Source organism: Pinus tabuliformis, chromosome 5_2, assembly GCF_031772625.1.
Source record: "Pinus tabuliformis cultivar Carrire ecotype Pingquan chromosome 5_2, CPIR1, whole genome shotgun sequence".
NCBI classification, from domain to species: domain Eukaryota; kingdom Viridiplantae; phylum Streptophyta; class Pinopsida; order Pinales; family Pinaceae; genus Pinus; species Pinus tabuliformis.
In genome coordinates, this window is record NC_142306.1 from 512,391,768 (window position 1) to 512,409,966 (window position 18,199).

Consider the following 18,199-nt stretch of genomic DNA (forward strand, 5'->3'; position numbering starts at 1 on the left):
TATCACTCATTTCTCAGCCCCCGTACATCAGACCAAAGTTTGAAGTCTGTTAATTAAAGAGATATTGACATTCTTCACTTAAAGGAGTCTATACAATAGACTGTTCTTGTGGAAAAAGCTACATAGGTGAAACTGGTCGCTCCTTCCAGACAAGGCTCAAAGAACATGGCGCTGATATCAGGAATGGAAGATCTCGTACCTCAGCATTGGCAGAACACTCCTTGAAGACTAAACACCATATTTGCCTAGAAAGCGCATCCATTATCGCAAGAGAGGAACATCATCAAAGACGAAAGATCAGAGAAGCTCTTGAGATTATTAAGCATCCTCAGAATCTGAACAGAGACAATGGTATGGAAATTAGCGGAAGCTGGCTCCCCTTGATCAAAGAAATTAAAAGTCGCCAACCCATCCCCAGGTAATGCATCCCTTTGGTATGTTGTCCCCTCTCCTTTTCTTATTCTATTTTTTCATCATTAGAGTTCTAAAATAATTTAATTAATATATTTTTATTATATTAGTTAACTATAAATATTAACTATTTATAATTACTAATATAATTTAAATATATTAATTCAATTTAATTTATTTAATAATTATTATATTAATTAATATATTAATTATTATATTAATTAATTATTATAATATTTATTTAATTATCATTATATATTAATTATTAATTAATTATTATATAACAATTGATTAGTCTTATATTAATATTATATTTATTTATTAGCTATTATATTAATTAAATTTTTGAATAAATTATATTAGTTAGCTATAAATATTAATTATTAATTTGATTTAATATATTAATTAATTTAATAGGATTAAAAATATTATTTAGTTAATTATTATTATATTAGTCATCTATAAATACTAACCCCTATAATTTAATTTATTTAATAATTATAATATTAATTAATACATTAATTAATATATTAATTATTATAATATTTATTTAATTATCATTATATAAGAATAATTAATTAATTATTATATAATGATTGATCATTATTATATTAATATTATATTAATTTATTTATTACTATTTTTTTTTCCCCTGGAAAAATCAGTATATTTCATTGATAATCAGTTTTACATGAGAGTCAGTTTTGACATGATGTTCAGTTCCTTCTTAAATTGCACTACCACGCAGGGTATGCTGTCAGTGTACTATCAGTGAGTTTTTGTCATCAAAAATTTCAAAATAATTACAAAAAATTGCAGTCTATGTCTGTATTGCTGTCTACTAAATGTAAAATATCAGCTAAGATGCTGCACGCTGATCCAGAGTTGGGTACTCTGGATCTATATAAGGCCGGTGGTAAAAAATCTGCTCCTGTAGATTGTTGATTTCCTTGATTTCCCATGTGCCTCTGTCCATCAACGCTGCCTCCTTGGAAAGCTTGTCGGCACTCCTATTATGCTCCCTGTAAATGTGAGAGATGGATATATGGTTAAATGCTGATTTAAGATCAAGTGCATCATGTAAGATAGTGCTGAGTGAGTGCATGTGACAAAATGCATTGCCATTTATCCAACTAATGATGAGCTGTGAATCCCCATATATGTTGATGTTAGCACAATGGTGTCTCAGGGCGAAATGGAGAAGGTGGCGAAGGGTGATGAGCTCGGCGAAGTTGTTTGTCCCAGCTCCTAGGCCGGCTTTGATTCTGAACTGATGATGTTCGTTTATGTGGAGGATAAATCCTCCACCACAGCTGTTTGTGTTGGCAGCGCCATCAAAAAAAGCCCAAGGCATTGTGGGGTCGATGGGTGGAGGCGGTCCAGGCACGCGAGTTCGATTAGGAGGAGGATCAGGCAGTTCTGTAATCGCAGCAATGATGTGTGCCTCCACCAAGGGCCAGAGAATGGGCTTGTTTTCAAAAATGCAGTTGTTTCGAGATTTCCATATTGCCCAATTAACAATGATGGGCAGGTTTATCAATTTCGTCCCACAGTTGTTCTTAGCCCATTCCGTCCATGCCTTTATCACATCCGGACCAGTCCATTCGCCAGCATATTGTATGTGTGTCTTAATGTTGCTCCAAACGGCTCTAGTTGCCCGACACTGTAAAAATAAATGGACAATAGTTTCCGAATCGGCTTTACACAATACGCACCAACTAGGTCCATGAAACCCCCTTTTCATGAGCTGGTCACCCGTGGGGACTTTATTCCGCAATATGCACCAGCTGAACAATCTAGATCGAGGAGATGCGGATAATTTCCAAATGTTCTGCCACCAGCTAGCACAGTCGGTTGGTTTTTTGCCCTCAATTAGGTGTATGTATCCTTCCTTGGGTGTATAAACACCGTGTTCTGCTTTGTGCCATATAAGCTCATCTGTGCCATCTGTGATATGAATATGCGCTTCCAATAATGCCTCTCTGTAATTACCCCAAGTCTCATGCCATCTCTGAGGAATATTCAATTGTATCGCAGATTTCCATGCCTGTTGGAACATATCCGAACGATCCGGATCCGCGATCTGTGATAAGACCTTAATGTTGTGGGCTGAGAGGAAGTCGATGAGATCTTGAGGGAGCAAGTGTCGACCACCACATCCGGACCAGGGATCGAGCCCAATTCTGACTTTGTTACCTGCTTTGATTCGCCATACCAAGTTATCTCTGATGAGGGGAAGTGAGTGTAGAAGAGCCTTCCAAACCGAGGATATGCCTGTTTTATTCCAATTCGGAAGTCTAGCCCAGTCAAGTATGGAAAGAGGCCAAATGTATTTGTGGTATGAGATCGAGGACCATAGACTTTGAGAAGTCAGTAGCGCCCATCCCATCTTTCCAGCTAGTGCCTTTGCAAATGACGGGAGCTCCTTTAATCCCCAGCCGCCCCATTTTTTTGGTATAGCAATCTTGTGCCACCCAATCCAAGCAAAAGTGCGTTTGTCTTGGCTCCCAGCCCATAGATATCTGTTACAGAGCTGCTGCAATTTAGCTAGAATGTTACGAGGGATCCATGCCATAGCCATCCAAAAACAGGGGTAGCTTCGAGAACAGATTTTATGAGAATTAATCTTCCCGCCCTGGAGAGGTATCTGTGGCTCCAGCATGACAGCCTCTTCTCGATCTTAGATACTAACCAAACCCAATCCGCTATTTTTTGACAGGTCGGCTTAAGCCAATATCCCAAGTATTTGAGCCCCCGATCCAGTGGCTGTGTGTTGTAAGGGAAAGCCGTGCTAGCGATGTGTGATTCATTTACAGAAGTGCCTGTCATAGTGATAGAGGATTTTGCAGCGTTTACTACCATACCCGTAGCCTTGGAGAAGAGAGATAGGATGTGTGAGAATGCAGTAGAATCATGTATGCTGCCATCCAGCAATATAAGGACATCATCTACAAATAGGAGATGGGTGAGGTAGCATATATCTGATATTTTAAGACCCCTGATGGATCCTTCCCTTCTGGCCGTGATGAGAAGTCTGCTGAGTGCTTCAATGACCAAGAGGAAAAGTAAAGGCGAGAGAGGGCATCCCTGACGAAGCCCTCGTTCAGAGTGGAAGAAATGAGAGGCGGATCCATTAATCAAGATGCTGAAGGTGGGAGAGGTTATGCAGGCCATGATCCAATTGATGATAGGGATAGGGAAACCAGTATGGATGAGGATCATTTTGATGTACAGCCAGCTTACCCGGTCAAAAGCTTTGGATAGGTCGATTTTCAGCAGAATACAACGGAGGCGTTTGGTCCAAATGGAGTGAATAGCCTCTTGAGCCGAGCCAATGGCTTCATGGATTTGCCAGTTTTCTAAGAAAGCAAATTGTTGGGGAGATATATGCCGAGATAGTATGGGCTTAATCCGATTTGCAATAATCTTAGAAATGATCTTGTAGAGCACATTACAGAGGGAAATGGGGCGAAATTCATCAAATGAGGAAGGATGATCAGTTTTGGGAATAAGGGCAATGAAGGTGGTGTTGATGGCATGGTATATGCTTCCAGTAGTTCGGCTTTCTTCTACCACCTTAAGAATGTCCTCACCAAGAAGTTCAAAAAAAGATGCATAGAACTCGATTGTCCAGCCGTCAGGGCCTGGGCTCTTCTCCTTTTTGAACCATTTAATCGTGCTTTCTAGCTCAGCCATCGAGACAGGAGCTTCTAGGTCATCTGCATCATCCTCCTCAATAAACCGGGGGAAGTGACCTGCCACATTGATAATTTCTGCAAGATTTGTGCCTGCCGGATTTTTGTAAAGATTTCTGAAGTGAGAGGTCCCCAGGTTCGAAAGTTTATTGAAAGTGTCTGCCATGCCTCCCTCAGGCAGAGGAAGATTCCAAATGGTGTTTGCCACCTTCCTCCCCTTTGCGAAATTGTGAAAGAATCTTGAGTTTTCATCTCCCGCTTTCAACCAAATGGCTCTACTGCGGAGCCTGAGAGATTCTTCCCTCCCTTTAAGGATGATATTCTTTTGGTTCTCCAGATCCACAAGCTTGTTCTTGTCCTCCTGGGATATGAATCCTAAATTTCTTTCATCCAGTAGATTTTCCAGGTCCATTTCGATCTTAGAGAGGCGCTCGTCTTCCACTTTCTTTTTCTCCTTTGCCCAGTTGATCACTAGGTGTTTTAATTCAGTGAGGTTCTTGACAAAACCCCTGGCAAAAGAGGGTTCTCTGTCGATGGGGTGTGCTTTCCAATATGAAGTGATCAATCCAGAGAAACTAGGGTCTTGAAGCCACTGATGGTTGAATTTGAAAGGGGCCTTGGGCTTCTGATGAGGCCCAAGGATTTCCATGGCAATAGGGTGATGATCTGATATGCCCCCAATGCAGACCCATTGTTTAAAAGATTGCAGCCGATGGATCAGGGGTCCTTTCATCAGAAATCGATCCAACCTTCTGGCTAGAGCTGCATCCCCTGTTCTTCTGTTTCTCCATGTGGGCTGCTTCTTCTGAACAGGTATGTCTATGAAGTCATGCTGCTCAAGTAATCCACTGATGTAATCTGTGATGGGATCTCTCTGAGCTGCCGCACCCCATGATTCGGAGAATCCAATGGAAAAATTCAGATCACCTCCTATAATGGTGTATTCAGAAGCTAGGAGGTTTCTACTGAGAAGGTTTCTCCAAAAGGGTTCCCTATGGTGACAGGGCCCGTAGATATTAATGATCCTCAGTGGGCAGCCAAGGTCACTGCAGAAGATATCAGCACCAAGAAACCCCTGTCCACCCCAAGAAGATTCCATTTTGATAGTTATGGGGTTGTAACCAAATGCCAGACCTCCAGACCTGCCCATAGCATCCGAGGCAATGTATTTCCATTTTGTTCCGACTGTGGATAGTGCACGAACACAGTCTTCTGTGGAACCAAGCGTTTCTTGAAGGAGGATGATATCCGGGTTCTCGACTTCAAAAAGTCGTTTGAGGGCTAACTTTTTTGGGGTGCTAGCCAGTCCCCTACAGTTGAAAGAGATAACTTTCATGGGGGACCAGATTTAGGGGGGTAATCAGCTCTAAGGACCCCAGTAATGGTAGCTTGTCGCCCAGCAGCAACTTCTGCGCTAGCATTTTTGATGGCTTTTGATAGGTTTGTTTTGCGGCCACGGGAAGATGAGAATCCAGGATCTAGTGGAACAATGCCCAGGCCCGCAGATGGGGGAGGATCCGGTCGATTCGTTCGGGGGCGGAGTGAGTAAGAATGAGCAGAATTAGATTTAGAAGAGGGAGGCGAGGAGGGCGGAGAAGGGAATGGAAGCGAGGGCGGACCAGATGAAATTGAAGGAGGCGGGTGGGGGATATCACATTGTATCATAGTGCATGCAGTGGATGTATAATGCGCATATGATAAATCAGATGTGATAGGGAAAGAGATAGGATGAGTACCCGGTGCGCTTGCGGCCACTGCAGCTGCCCGTGCTCTGGTCATCGGTGGCGACGACGCGTTCCTTTGATGCACAAGCTCTGGTGATGACGGAATAGGAGCAGTATTTTGAAAAGACGATCGCGATCCATTAGTGCGTCCCGAGGTCCTTGGAGGAATTGGTGCAGGTGCAGGGTCCCCTCCGGCTGATGGTCGGGACTGTTTTGGCAGCCCTTCCTGGCAGGTAATCAGAGGGAAATCCTTGTACACATGCCCTATTTGTCGGCATTTGTTACATCTGAAGGGTACCCCTTCGTAGTCCAGAAGCTGCGCATTACAGAACTTCCCCCATCTCAGAGTCATCTTGCCCTCCAATCCCTCCCTAGTATCCAGATAGACCAGTATCCTCGCCATGATCTTTTTATTTGTATCCATGTAGGATCGATCATGATCCAAATAGGTCCCCAAGGCATTCCCAATTTTGATAAATGCTTCCTCAGACCAATATTGAATCGGAAGACCCGGCAAGCGGACCCAAATAGGACCCGCACCTATCTGCTCTCGCTCAGGGTCAAAAAGGGGGCTCCATCGCTTCAGGAGTACAGGAGCTGATTCAATATGCCAATATTGCGCCAGGACGGTATTGGTGTGCTCCTCTTCTGCAAAATGAATAGAAAACCATCCCCTCGGTAGTTCAATAACCTCTGGCATGACTGAGAACATACCTCCCCAGATTTCATTTGCCCAAGCCTTTAATCTTTCAGCCGAGAAAGATCGCCCGCGAACGTGCCCAACCAAGGTCGTGCGGGCCAACGCCATGGATTCTTCAAAATTTGTTGGATCGCCGAATTGAACCGAGATATCCTTTGCCGTTTCCCTGACACACTTCGTTTTCTTTGATCTCGGGGCGGTAGGGTGTTCAGCGAGGGGGTTTGAGCCAGAATCCCTTGGAGAGCGGTTTAAAGCTTGAGGGATTAGGGCCGGCGTACTGAAGCTGCCCGATGTTTTAATAACCGGCGAAATGGGAGGGGTTTGTCTCAGATCCGAGGCAACCGCAGAGGGGACCGGGGGGATCGAGGCAGGGGAGGTTCCAACAGAGGCGGAGGGGTGAAGTGCATGAGGTATATTCAGGTCAGGGGGACCATTCCTGCGAGGAGGTGAAGGAAAATCAATGGTGAAATCTTCAGGCGAAAATGATGAAAGCAGAGCAGCGGAACCCGGGGATAAAGGCAGAGCTTCAGGAGAAAACGGAGGGTAGGGTGAAGATAAGGGAACCCTAGGTGCAGCAGTAATGTCGGTAGAGCACCCGGTAACGGCATGAGAAGTATAACCAAAAATATCAAAACCCTCCAAAGGGTCGACAGAATAGTCGACCATCTCGGTCTCCTCGCTATTCTCCATCCTAGCCAACTGTAAAGAGTATCTGTCGTTGTCAGGACCGAAACCGCCGAATAACCAAAACCCTTACTGCGCTGTCCGAACCCCGTTTTTGCCCTCAATTCCTGCGATCCTGCGGCTATGATTTAGCCGAAACCCTTACGGCGAGTGCGCGAGACTTCCATCGCTCCTCCTCCCACCTCCAATTTATTTATTAACTATTATATCAATTAATATTTGAATTATTAGTTAGCTATAAATATTAATTATTAATTTGATTTATTATATTAATTAGTTAATATGACTTAAACATATTATTTAGTTAATTATTATATATTAGTCACCTATAAACCTAATCATTTATAATTACTAATATGATTTAAATGTATTAATTTACTTTATATAATAATTATATTAATTAATATATTAATTATTATATTAATTAATTAATTATTATTATAATATTTAATTATTAATATACAATAATAATTAATTATTTATTTTACAATATTAATTAATTAATTATTATATAATAATTGATTATTATTGTTTTAGTTTTATATTAATTTTATTAATTAATATATTAATTATAAATAAATATTAATTAGGTCTAATAATTAATATGAATAACAATAAAATATTATTATTATTAATTATTATAACAATTAATTTATAAGGAATTTAGACTTCTGTGATCCATAACATTGTCTAGAAATCTTCGGCAAAATCACATAATCAACCTTTTGTCGACGCGTTTCGAACCAACCAGTGTGGTTCATCGTCAGGACAACTTGTCCTGACGATGAACCACACTGGTTGGTTCGAAACGCGTCGACAAAAGGTTGATTATGTGATTTGCCGAAGATTTCTAGACAATTAATTTATTGTAAATATTAATTATTTATAATAATTAATTTGTATAACAATAAAATATTATTAATATTAATTAATTAATTATTTATAATAATTAATTTATTATAAATATTATTTATTTATAATAATTGATATGAATAAAATAAAAATAAAAATATATATAAAATAAATTAAAAATTCTAGCCGACTCTATGTTCTTCCTTAATCTTCTTCCTCATTAGTATTTATTCTGCCTTATTGCTCTTCTTGTATCATCATTCTTCAACCCTGATGATGGATCCCACTTGGGATTTGAAACGTTGGTATAAAGATTTACAAACTGTGGATTCTCCGATCACTGATTCAAAAGAATCAAGACCATTGATGAATTCCGGATTTCTCTTATTGTGAGTGGCCACCGATTGAAAATTTATCATAAGCCACTCTCAAAAGAAGAATTTGTCAAGATGTTCCAAGAGAATTATGCAATAAGGCTGGTGGAGAAGAATCCTTCTTCCCCACCAGCCTAGCCTTTGTTCTTTCAGTTAAAAAAAAAAAAATAAATAAAAAAATTGTATAAGCCTGAAAACCAATCATAGATTGGAAGTCTTATACATAAAATATAGAGTGAAAATCAGGGACACTTGACACTCTATATTTTCCAAAAAAAAAAAAATTGCTCTCCTCTTTCCATCTTCACTCCACCTCATTTGCCATTCCACTCTATCTCCATCTCATTCACATTTTCTCTTCACTTCACTCCGCTTCATTTTCATTACATTCCATTCATTTCATTTTGATTTCATTAATAAAAGTTCCTTCCAAAACTATTTTCACTCAGTTTGTTCTTTTCTAACTATATTTGTTCAGCTAAGTGGGTGCTGTCCCAGTTTCCGCAGCTGGAAGCAGTTTCCACAGTTGGAAGCAGTTTCCGCAGCCAGAAACAGTTTCCGCAGCCAGAAACGATTTCCGCAGCTACCACCACTCTGTTTTTCAAATTCACAGTCAAAATGTTAGTACAAAAATCATGAAAATGCAGGTGTAAGTGAGAAAATGCAATGAAGACATGGAGCACCTCCAAGACATCAAGAAAGAACAGTTGGTTAAAAGCTATGAGCAAGAAATGACAAAGTTTCCAAAGGTATGAGCAATTTTTTTATATCAAATAGCAATTAAAGTCATGATTATGCATAGTTATCAAACCATAAAAAGTTCTACTATGTGCAATGATTCGATATGATAGCTCCATTACCCACTCCTATCCCACGATATTATTCCATACACCATGCATTCATTTCTTAACGGTCTCATGATGGGTTTTCGGGTTTAAACTCAAGTTGACTGCACTTTCATTTGCCACCTACGCTCATAAGATGTGACCAATCCCTTTACGACTCTTCTCCACCATATTTTCCGCAACTATCTATCAAAACGTGTGATCTCCCGTACGCAGCCGTTAATTCAAAAAAAAAAAATATCTCGCCTCCACTACCGTTCACTTACCATTTCATTTAAGATCTTCCTTTTCATACACACGCATTTCAATTTGTGAACTCATTCACTACTGCTTATCCTCTATTCCGCCTATAATCTGAAGCATTCCCGTTACCTGCTATCGATTGCAGCCATTGCATTTTACCATAAACCCTGCAACCGAGCTACTTCCCTCTGCTAAAATCCTCATACGCAATTACATCCTCAGTTGAAATCTAAAACAGAGAAAGGAATGGGAAAACTACTAAGGGCAGAGCCAGAAGGACCGAAATATCTAGAAGGTTACCCTCAAGCCAAGGATTTACTGAAGAAAGCCAAATGGTTACACTTCATTCAAAAGTTTAAAGGCTATAACAAAGAAGTAACCAAGGCTTTTTCACGGTCTTTCGATGGTCAAAAGGTGGAGATTGGAGATTTGAAGCTCACGGTGACCGAAACAACAGTAGCAGTTGCCACAGGCTTACCTCAGGAAGGTGAGAGATGGTTCAAAAATAAAAGCGTGGATGAAAAAGCATGGAGAATTATGCTAAGAAACCCAGGTATGGACACCACTGTGTTTACTAAAGGAATTCCTGTTCATGCATTGAAGGAAGAATGGGCTAGTCTGCTGTTAGTTATCCAAAAATTTATCACTTGTGAAGGATGCTTTGGTTCAATGTACATGTACCGTGCTAGACTGTTGATGAATTTCTTAGAGAATCAGACTCTTAATTTGCCTTATTTCTTACTGTTGAGTTTGAAGAAGATGAGTATTACAGTCCAAAAACACATAGGCAATATAGACCCTCATCTATACCATCATGGACTTATAAAAATTCTTATTGAAGACCAACTAAAGAAAAACAAAGATACATGAGAACAATTCTTGATAAGAAACTACTTCCAAGAGCCATATGAGGCCTCTGAAAGTAGTACACCAAAGACACCAAGAAAAAGTAGGAGAAGAGAAAAGAGCACCATATTCCAAGACTCCCCTACTACAGAAACTCAAGAAATTGGTCAAAAAGAAGAAGAAGACAGAACTAAAGACAAGAAACAGAATAAAGAAAAAGGCAAAAGGACCATCCAAGAAGTCTACCAATCACCTGAGCCATCCATAGAGGAGGATTATCAACCACTGTCAGAAAGATTAGTACATCTTTAGGCTGCTGCTATAGCAAAGAAAAAGGAAAAAGGAAAACAGAGTATACAAGAAAAGATTACTAGTCCACCATACTTAAGGAGAAGCACAAGGTTAAGAGGAAAAGGGAGTAAAACACAAATAAAATGGCCCCACTTCATTGACTTGGGTGGAGAGACACCTGAGAAAACTCCAGCTGGCCGTAGTCCACCTCGTCCTCAGCTAAGCATTGAAACCAGTCCTCCACATGATGAAAGCCCTTCTCGGCCAGAGCTAGAGAGCAGTCCTCCTCCTCCACCAGATTTTGAACTCAGTCCAAGAAAGACACCTGAAGTAGATCCCAATCAACAGGAAGTATATGACTACTTGGAATCATTAGAAAAATCAGCTGCAGGTCCAAGTACCACTCTGCCACTAGATGCACAAGTTCAGTCCTTAAAAAAGGAGGTATTTGAATTAGAGGTCCTAAATAGGCATATCAAGAAGGAAAATGAAGCACTCAAAGAGCAGATCAAAGTAGATAAAATTATTCATGATAACACTATGCTCCATTTAGGACTATGGCAAAAGAAAAACAAGAAACTGAAGAAAAAGTGCAAAAAGTTGAGCAGAGCATTGATCAATCTCAAGTTTAGATGTCTAATAAGGAAACCAAGAATGGTGGTAGCACCAAAGAAGAAGAAAAGAGGGCTAGATGTCATAGCAGAAGCATCGGAACACATGGATTAGAGAGGAGTGACTAAATTTTGGTTGCATGAGGACATGCAACACCTTCACAGTGGGGGTATGTTGAGTCCCAAACCTGCACTTCCCTATATACCCTTTCAGCCTTCTTTTTCCATTTACTTCATCCACCAAGCTGTCAAATCGTAGCATATTAGTCTAAAAAGAGCTTATGAAATGGTTTCCTAACTATGTTTATGATTGTTGTTTGATTTATATTTTTGTTCAGCAGCTGCGGAAACTTGTCACTTTCCGCAGCCAGCCCAAGTTTCCGCAACCATTTTGTTAAAGACTATGCTACAGGTGTCCAATGGAGAAACTGGCCACATGGGTAAGCTGCAAGTGACGTGTACATGGAGTGTGTCCCCTCAATTCGGCCAAATCACTCATAAACGGTCGTGGTCAACGACGGTCATAGGAAGGGCCAAATGAGGAGTTTTGTGGTGGCACGGCTATGTTTTGCCCACGTGAAGGTTTGCATGGCACGATCCTTAGTTTCCGAAGGTACTGGCACACTTGTAGAGCAGCCCGTGAACTGAATCAAGCAGCCACCACTCCATGGATTCAACTGTCATGATGACCATCACGCTAGATCTCAGGTCAAGGAGATTTACGTGTCTCTTGGCAACATAAAATCTAGGAATTAGTTGCAGCACCTTTACTTATAAATAACGCGTCGATATACGCTGGATAGTTAGTTTTTAAAAATGTAATTTTGACTGTTGTCATCAGCCCACTGTACTGTGTTTCACTTTGTTTTATTACTGCACTTTAAATACATGAGAAGACAACTTTCCTGAATCTGATTTGTGATTAAGTGATTGACTGGCTGAGGTTGCAGAGGGCCCCTGTACACCAAAGCTTTGTATAGTTTCTTACTTGCTTTCATTTACTGTTTTTAAATCATTGCTTGTATATATATTGCGCTGTTTTGATGTTCATTGTTGTCCATATTTCCTTTATGTTTTCTTTTATAAATGTTAGTTGATTAATGCTTCTTTTACAGGTTTTTGTAGGTATCCCGGGCAGATTTACATATTTTTGATAACTACTGACATGAGATCATCTTGTCCTTTCTGCTGATTTTCATTTCCTGAGTTTAATTCCAGCACTTTCATTTTTCAAGTTGTGTTTTGCTTATTTACTTTTCTGCTACTTAGACATCATATTACTCGTTTGTTTATGATTTCCTTTCTATAGTCAAGCGACTCTATTAGTAAGGAATCAGAATATTGCTTATTGTAGTATGATTTAGTTTGCTTTCCTGCAAGTTAGAGATTGGATTACTTATGCCATTTTCAAGAGTTGAAATATGAATGAGTAGTTAAATCTTAGTTTCCTTTTTATGCAATTTAATTTCTTGCAATTTAGATATCATATTGCTCAGCTTGTTTATGATTACTTCCTATAGACGGAGTGAGTTGAAAGGTGAAGGGTCAGAACGGGGGTTGAAGTAGTGTGATTTAGTTTGCTTTGCTTTCAGTCTTTGAGTTGCTTTAAGTTCAGTTTTTACTTTGTTTTTCATACAGCAGTAAAGATACTGGGCCATTGTCACTAGTTCACTGTTTTGATACATTTACTTCCTTTTGAGAATTGATTTCATTACAATCAGTTTGGAACTTTCTTTTTGAAAACTTTTAAGTTTGGAAAATCACTATAGAAATCACCATTACCATCCATACTTAACTTTCAATTTCGCCATCACACACTAGGGAATCCATAGAAGATAAACCCAAAAACAAACTAAAAAAAAACTCAAAAACGACAAAAGACTAAGAAAATGGTTATCTTGTACATATAGTACACCTCACTTCATCAGTTTACGAATCCCGGATTGACATTTTAATTAGCAATTTAGGACACACTAAATTGACCAAACACCTATTGCAGTGATACTTGAGCTTGTTGACATGGCCCGAGGGGCTAGATACCACACTGGTATCATCATAGTCATATTGGGCAATGAGAGTGTTGCAATGACTTGGTGTGAGACAAAACTAGGGGGGAATAAGAAGGGTGTTTGGCTGATAGCATATGGTAAGAAAGAAGGATCAGTAACAATGTTGATGTTGGTATTTGAAACTAGTTATTGATCTTGAGGGGTGTTTGAAGAACTCATCATGCACATTGGTGCTCTTGTGGCTGGAGAAATATCCTCTATCATAGGTGGGTATCATGGGAATGTCCCTAGGAGTGTTGATGGTTTAAATTGTCCTTGGAAAAATTCAATGTAAGTGGTGATCAATTTGGGAGAATATGCGACAAAAGGTAGCACACCATCAGGTGCAATTAATGTCTTCTTCTCGTAATATGTGAGTTGATATATTGTAATAATTCTCCTGTCATGGGGGAACATCATTACCCTGAATATAGAAGAGGCTACTGCTGACATTTTGTACATGTAACTTTGGCCCAACAGGATATTGTAATCCAACTGTGCATCCAATACTTCGATATCTATTAGCATGGTTTTGTCGGCTAATTATACTGGAAGACCTTGGTATAGGCCTACGGGAATCGAAGGGTGCTCGTCGTACACTCTAAGAGTGATGTCAGAAGGTTTGAGTTCGGGAGATCCTATTTTCTACTAAACTAATTTGGACATTATACATGTGGATGCCCCTTTGTCGACTATGCAATGATGGATGGTGTTATTCTAGACTGAGACTGGGATTTTAAAAGCGACGGATGATGGTAGTCGTGGGGTAGCTTTATCCAAATAAAATACCATTAATCGAGAATTGGCTAGGTCGATTACACCTAAGGCGGAAAGTAGGGGTTTCCATTGGGTTGGGAATGTTTGTAGGACTTCTAATGCTTACATAGCTGAGGGAGATTGTGTTAAGTCATCGACAATGCTATAGCTATGAGCAACTTCTAAGTTATGTCCTGCTTGCTGTAAAGGTCCTTTGACCATATTTGGCATGGGTTCTATAGGAAGTTGAGGGATGGTAAACGGTGTTATAAGTGTTGTCATGGTTGAGGTGGATGGGTTGGTTTCTAGGGGAGCTTCATAATTTCTATTTCACGTCTGCAGGAGAATGTCTTCTCCTGCCATGTAAATGTCATGATTATAATTATTATGGGGGTTCCCTCTAGAGGGATTTGGCTGGGATGGTTGTTGATGAGTGTAAACCACTCCCTTATTGGGGAAAGGATCCTGCATTAATGTAGTCTATTGTCCTCCCTGCCCCTATTGTCCTATATCCTTTTCAACTCAGGGAGTTCACGGAGAATGACCAGTATAATGACCGTATTCCTCGCCGATGGCACAAGAATGATTAGTTCGTAGTCTTGTGTTCTTGTTTTTCCTCTGTGAGTGGTTATTGGCCCGCCCCTAGTTTTGATTTTGGTTAGGGTTTCCCCCTTCTGGTGCTCATGGGTGTTGATACCCCCTATCTAGGCTCTCTCTTTGGTTTTCTCTTCATTTTTTTCTTAGCGGAATTAGGTGGATTTTCTGTATTCATCTGTTCAAATGATTGCTACTTTTGAGCGAGGGATGGTTGCACTAGATTAACCCTATATTATTTTGTACTAGTGGGTTATTCTATTGTGGTGCGGGGAAAGGAGAATACTAATTTCCTTTTCCTTGAATGATGTATGAGTTCTGGGAAGGAGGAATTACTTCCAAATTCGTAGGGGTATATTGGTTTCCTTGTGGGGGAGGGTGTGGGACTCCATGCATGGGATGGTATTGATTAACTAGACTAACAACATTCTACATGGGCGTAGGTTTTCCAGGGTGATATGATGTTTGGTGAGGTGGTGCTGTGGCACCAAATGGTTGGCCACTGTAGTTATATCGAGGGTATTGGAGACTGTTGCCGAGGTGATTTTGGGCTATGGTTCAAATTAACCCATCGACAACATTGGATGCGTATGATGTCTCTATAAGTCTACAAACGTGGGGTGTTTGGAAGCACATGATAGAGATGTCCAGATTGGGTGTATATAAGCTATAATTGCTGAGCTTTGCTGATGGCCTCTTCCTCATTATGTGGGGATGCATTCGACATGTATTTTGAAATTTACTATGTGAGGGATCTCATAAACAGGTCAAGGAGGACTTTGTCTTCAAACTGTGCTTTACACAAGCTACGATGTTTCCACCATTCATGGATATGATCTGATATGTGTGTAGTGAGTGTTTGTTTGAAGTGGGTGAGGAGTTCTAGACCCGATTCATGACGAACCAAGAAATGGAAGAATGTTAGGAATGTTGTAACTAGGAAGCTAAAGTTTCCATGATACACAGAAGGTTCGTCAATATACCGTTTAGTTGCTGGCCCAGTAAGGGTGCGTTGAAACAATCGTAATCGAATAATATTGTTTGTGATACTATTAGATGAACACCACAAGTGAAAAGTCATGACATGGTTTCTTGGGTCTTCTCCCCATTTCCCTTCAAATTTTGGAAATTCAGAAGGGACTAGGCATGGATGGCCAATTTTCGTCATGCGCAATCAGGTCATTAGTTAGCTTACTGTTGATGGTGCTGGACCCACCAACATGTTAGGGGATCTCCCTAATAAGAAGTCCCAACTAGACCTCAGACCATTTGGAGTAGGAGTTCCAGAAATGGGTAGTACGATATCGGCTTGACTGTGGTTGCACACAAAGGTAAGTAATATGTCCTTGTTGGAAGAAAGGGTGTGACCTTGTAGCAAGTCAAGGAAGGTGCATGAAAGACTCTAACACATGGAAGGGGGGGGGGGGGGGGGGGAGTGCACCCCTTAGAAGCCTGTGATAGCATGCATATTGAAAGGGAACACACAAGATGAAAGACATCACGAGATGGAAAGCATGATAGTCGACAATCCAAAGTGATGAGTTATACCAAAAAAATGCTTTGATAAGATTCATATAAACACACATGGAATAGTCCATACATACATGCGTAAATTACAACTACATACATCGTTAGAGTAACCAGGATAGCCAAACTACAATAATAATATATGCATGAAATGTGCTGGCTTTGTTATATTAAAAGAGTGAAAGATCCAATCATACATACAACCATGACAACCACTAGCCCCAATAGTGGAACATTATAGTCACTGCAAGTGCTCCTCCAAAGAGATGTACTCACTCTAGACTTTGGAGAAGCCAAGGCTCGTTACAATACACTCCAAGCTTTCTTTAAGTTATACCTATTAGAGGCTTGGCTTCCAAAATCCTATACAATGAGTTATGCGGTTCTATATATAGAAAAGGGTGGGGTGGCCCTTGACATTCCCCTTTGTGACTCTTCAACTATCCTCATGACTCTTCAACTTACACATGACTGTTTACATTCTACTGCTGTCACTTGGTCTTTCAATTTACAACATGTTTACAATACAATCTGCACATGTACCCATGTGAGACAAAAATGGGCTTGAGTAAGCCATACAAGACATCACTGAGATTTAGACAACTGTGGGAAGAATAACTCATTGACATCCTCTTGGTGATTGATGGTGGCGAACTGATGCCAAGCTTGGTAGTTTGTTATGGTGTCCGTGTACTCCATGGTGACATCCTTCTGAAAGTGAAATCTTGCCTCCATTGCATTTGGGTACACTGATTTGGCAGCTCTGTCCAACTTGTCATATAGCATGCACATCATGGTCTTGAGTGAAGTCAGACCAACGACATACTGGTGCATAGTGTTTGCGCTCATCTCCAAATCTGCACTGGTGGCTATGTGCATCAACCACTCGAAGTACATGTCTAGCTCCAGTCAAACTTGGTTCTTTTCTTTCACCTTGGTGAGTGTACCAATGGATGGGATCGAATGCGTGCACACCATTCCATCCATGCTCCTGAACACTTGTGCATGTGAAGTCTGTAAGTTGGTGATGAGTTGTGGGAGTTCCTCAAAGTTCCAAATTTGACTCCGGATGTGTTCCTTCAAGTCCACTACCTTTGGCTTCATCATCTTTGGAAAGTATAATGGGGATCCCTTGTACCTCATTGTCCATATCTGCATGTTATCGACATCAGTGTGTATGTATATCAAAATGTGCGCTCTCATAGCACAACGTTGCTACCAACCGTTAAGATGGACAACTGACTTATGCACGGTGACAAACCTGAAGTACAACTTTCGCATGACCGTCTCGAGGGACGATACTTCATTAAGTATCGATTTCTTCAACTATTCTCTGGTGGATGTTGTAGCTTGATCTTATCCCTCCTTGGCCGCTTGCAACTCCTTCGACATGCACTCGTTCTTAATTATCAAGAATCTAAAACTTGAGCTGGTGGCTTCAACATATGCCTTTGTAGCATTGGTCAATGTAGCTAGATGTTTGTGCACATCGAACACGATCACTCATTCCTAAAAATGTATGGGAGATACATGATCATCCGAAGTGGGCACTCTACGTGATTGCACAACTCTATGTTGTGACTCGTTGAAGGATATGTTGTGCACATCCACTTCCAGATTGTCCTCAAGGATTTCAGTGTCTCCTTGATCGCTCTGAACTTGCTCTACTCCTGGATCTAGTGAAGTTGGTGGAGTCACCTCTTGGTCCTTGGTCATGAGGTATGTATCCTGATCTTGCTCTAGCTGAACCACATCCATGTCCATCTATTCTAACATCTGTTCAATCTCCTGAGCATAGTCCTTCTCCTATGATTATTCACCTTGTTTGCTATCTGCCAACTGTTTTGATGATTCAATAACCTGTGCAGGAAAAATTTCGTCAATGTGTGCATGCCGTGCCTCCTGCTATTCCTGTTCCTGCTCTAGCTTCTGCTTGTCCCTCTGTCTTCGCGCAATCCTTCTGTCGTGATGTCGATTCTTTGCCTCAATCTCCAAAGC